We start from the raw sequence: 4,801 nt of genomic DNA on the forward strand, positions 1-4,801 counted from the left end.
TGGACCTGCTCGAGATGCATCTGTGGATGCATGACAAGGTACGGTTGGCCTTCCTAACTGCCTCCCCACACTGCCGACCCATGTTCATCTTGGAGTCAATGACGACTCCAAGATCCTTTTCCGCCTCTGGGCTGACAAGAGGGGAGTTCCCTAACCTGTAGGTATGGTGCCGGTTGTTCCTCCCCAGGTGCATCACCTTGCACTTGTCTGTGTTGAAACCCATCCTATTCTCATCCGCCCACCCTTGTAACCTGTCTAGGTCCGACTGTAGCCTGCTTCTTCCTTCTAGTGTGCCCACGTCCCCCCACATCTTAGTGTCATCAGCAAATTTGAACAGGGTGCTTTTCACCCCCTCATCCAAATCACTGATGAAGATGTTGAACTGTGCGGGCCCGAGGACTTTAAAAAAAAAGCCCGAACTCACCGGGTGCTTCCCGGCAGGGGGGCAACCCCTGCTGCCTCCCACTGCCCCACACTGCATGGGGTGCTCTGTATGATTCCCCCAACCTCTGCCTGCTCCCCCAGCCCCTCAGAGCTGCCCTGCCTGCCCCAGCTCTGACCCTTTAAGAAAAAAAAACAGAAAAAACCCTGAACTCACCAGCTCCTGCAAGAGCCTCAGGGCTTTGTGGGGCTCATGCAGAGCCCCCCACGTGGCATGGGGCAGTGGGGGGCAGCAGGGTGGAACGTGTGAGCCAGGGTTTTTTGGGGGGGTTTCTTTAAAGGGCTAGAGTTGGGGTGGGCAGGGCAGCCTTGGAGGGGGCTGGGGGAGCAGGGGGAGTTGGGGGGACTCGTGCAGCGTGGGACAGTAGGGGGTAGCAGGGATTGCCCCTGCCTGGCAGCACCCAGTGAGTTGGGGCTTTTTTTTCAAAGTGCCAGGAGCTGGGGTTGGGGCAGCTATTGCCGGCCTGGGAGAATGGGCGGGGGATGGGTATGGGTGATTTGGAGATTTGGAGATTCAGCAGCAGCCCCATCTCCGAATCAGGTTCGGCTGAATTCAAATCTGAAGCAAATATTAGCTGCTTCGCATAGGCCTACTGTCTACCTCATGCTCTCCCACCTTGGTGGGCTGGCAGCCATGCAGAAAAATGGACCAGACCTCAGGTGCTGCTTGGGGCTCCAGCCACAGTTTGGCTGGACCCATCCTCACTGACACAGCCAGTGCTCAAAACAAACCACAGGCTGGAAACCCCAAAAGGGGGTTTAGTGTGCCATGCTGAGTCCTGCAACTATAAACCCCAGAGCCCTGGCCCTGGTTAGGTGAGCTCAGGTGCCCATCGGAGCTATGGTTCCATGGAGGTCCAAGGAAGGAGGGAGAAAATAAAGCCCTCAGCAGCCCAAGACCAGAGGCTTTTGCCAAGAAAGGGGGAAGTTTTAGGCTGCCCTGACCTCTTACCCTTTCATCACCGAGGCACAGCACCTAGCCCCAGAGCCAGCTTGTTGGGGGCCTCCTCTCAGACTCCTTAAGCAGTATGGGTTGAGAGAAGGCCACTGGCAGCCCTGAAATCCCATCTTTCTGCCTCCTGTCAGCTTTGCTTCAGGTGAGTAATTAGCATTGCTGACTGACAAGGACATTTAACTCCATCCCAAGCTACTTGGGCAACTCCTGGCACTTCACATACATATCCAAAGCTGCACTGATTGGGGAAGCAGCCTGCTAGGAACAGCATTGTCTGCTCATGGGCACTGTAGTTGAGAGAGATAATTTAATTAACTAATTTTTACGAAGACCGTAGGTTCTTTTATTCTGCCTTCTATTTTCTGGACCAGTAGGATACACTTTAATCCTATTTTCAAGCTTGTCTCTGCCACCATGACTACTAGACACCCTCCTTATCATGACAACTCAGAGTCCAACGAAGTTACTTAGGTTCTTATGAAAAGCTGTAAATGCTCTGTGTTTCACAATAAAATCATGAGAATTGACAAAGCTGAAAGTAGGACCATGTGGCTCTTGCATTGCTGTACATTAATTTGCGGGGATGTCTTTCCTTAGATTCAGATGGGCAGAGAGACAGTTGGGACGTGTTTGAAACTGCTTCATAGAACATTTCACACTCCTACGACACAGATTGTTTCAACTCACATTAGGCCCAAAAGGCTCAGCATCTTGTTCTACAAGTTCTCAAAGGGAACATTTCCTATGGAGAAGTAATGATTGAAGAAGAAGCATCATAGATTTCTACATGACATATAGAAATCTTTTTTTTTTTATCTGGGCTAACACACATCAAAATCATTTTCTTCTTGCCTTAGAATCGGAGATTATTTTCATCTTTTCTCAACCTAAAAATCAAACACCCCTTACCTGTACCAAAACATTTGACCTTTAGCTTATATGATTCCAGGAGAAAATGCAATATTTTTCTTCTTTCAACCTAAGTAAAACAGGACCCTGTGTTTTATGAAATGCTAATCTATTTTGGCCAGCTATCTTGTGTGCCGATAAGGGAAAATTAATTTAACCACATTTGTTCACAGCAATATCATCACAGTCCACATGGAAGATAAAATCTTGCAAGGTATTTGCCTTGTGAATATAGCTTCAAGGAGAATGCACCTTTCCAATTGCATCTTTTTCCCAATAGATTCTTGATTTGCCTTGTTCTATAAGGTTTCATGTTGTCATTTAGCAGGCAATAAAAATCAGTGAAGCAGCTGAAGCTTAGAGTCCTAGGCCTAGCTCTGATTTATTTAATGGATGGTACGATATCATTGGCCTGCACAACTGAAAATTATTCCATTCCTACAATTTATGAGGCAGTCTTAAAGTATATGATATATTTTTCAGTAAACAATTATTTTACTTGCATGAGTACAATAAAGAGAAGAGCATTTCCTTTGTATGGTGGTTCCTCAAAAGTAGAAATGTTATTAGTAGGGTTATAACATGACTGTGTGCCCTGTTTCTATTTCAAAGACTTAAGAGCTTACTCCTAGATTCACTTGAGGGCATAAATGATTAAAATAAAGATGGACTAAAAGTGGCAAGTGCTTACAATTCTAAGGTGAAGTACATGAAATGGAATCCACTTAGGTGGTGAAAATCTTAGGTGGAAGTTAACTGCATAGTTAAGTAGATGGCAAATCCCAGATGATTTTTAGTTCTATATTGCGAAAAATGGAAGTTGCAGTTCTGAACATGCTTAATATCTGATTGCCAGGGGAGGGGGAGACCAATCCAATTGTTACTTGAACGGAGCTCTATTTTATTTCAGTCACAAAGGAGCCTTTATAATGCCTATTAAAAATCTTTAGAATCATTAAAAAAAAAAAAAAAAGTTCATCACCCTCATTACACTCCAACAACAAAGAGCCAGTCATCCTGCCCTGCCAGGCTGCAGTAGATGTCTGTCCCTAATCCCATGTTAAAAGCATGTCAAGCAATTTCTGTTCTTGTCTGTAGGAATGTACTTACTATTCCCATCCATTAAGTCATTTAAATATATTAACATATAGGAAACTTCATATATATGAAATGTATATCTTTTCCCCCTTTTTTTCTTTTGTACCATTGAACATCCTCCCACCACCCCATGAAGAGAATATAGTAATTTTGGTGAGAGCTATTAGATTGATAACCCTGATTTCAGGGACTCTCAAAAGCAGTGCAGTGCAAGCAATGCAAATACAATCACTGCATTCTCTCTGACCTGGAATGAACTATTTCTGCAGACCAGTCAGAATAATTCAGTGTCCGTGGCCCAGCAAGTTTATGACATCTTACCAAAATTGCTAACAATGGTTCATTTAATCCCAAGGGTACAGGCCTTTCTACAGCATCATTACCTCTTAAATGGGGCTAAGCTAGATCCAAAAGATCCATTTCAGACTGGCCAAATTTGCGTCAAAAGGTTATCATCCCTCCATTTACTTCTGAACTCAAACTATAAGAATACTTCTGAAATATGTTTTTAGAATGCAAGTTACAATCCATTCCTAGATTTTATCATGTCCAAAATTTCCATATTTTAGTTTCCACTACTTGGAGCAAATGCCAACTATTTCATTACAGTGTTTTACATTCTCTTTCATGTTTAACTTCATGTTCACCTGTAAAAATGTCTAAGGAGCAAACTCCATAGCTCAACATGAAAGAAGAATAATGCATTAATAGCTGTTGATCTCAGTCCAGGCCTCGGGTCTATATGCATTACAGAATTTGCAATTGTTGACACCAATTGTATGCCCTTAGAGAAGGGAAGCTTACTGTGAGAAAACAAACTGTCCTCATACCTGAACAGCCCTCCTGGGATATTACTGGCAAACTGGCAGGCAAGTCTAAGAAAGATACTATTCACTCATACTTTTCTGTGAATAAAGGAGAACAATGTCCAAAGTTGTCACTCAATGTCTTTGACAACAGCTAAAACCCTACAATGCTATGAGCAGGTGTTATTTTCTTTGGTGCTTATGCTCATGAGAGGACACTAACTAGTAAGTCACCACAGGAACTCCCAAATCACGTTTCTTATACCAATGTTTCCGGATAAAGTTCATGCATACATTTGATTAGGTAAACAAACTAGATTTAAAACTCGGTTTGAAAGATAAACCCCAAACAAATGTTTTTCCCCCTAACACTGAAACAGAAAACTGAAGAAATGATATAGAGAGACTTAGCTGTGTTAGTCTGAAGTTAGGCAGAAGGCAGGGCAGGGTGGCATCTTATATATAAATATACACATACCATTGTTTCACCACAACCAAAAATATATATTTTATTGCATTTTCTGATTGTTATTACCTTTCCAAAATTAAAGTAAACCACGATAATTTTGAAATATGAAATAAAAAATGTTCA

This window comes from Gavialis gangeticus, unplaced genomic scaffold (genome assembly GCF_001723915.1).
Source record: "Gavialis gangeticus isolate Ggan-Ray unplaced genomic scaffold, GavGan_comp1, whole genome shotgun sequence".
In the NCBI taxonomy this organism is placed as follows: Eukaryota; Metazoa; Chordata; order Crocodylia; family Gavialidae; genus Gavialis; species Gavialis gangeticus.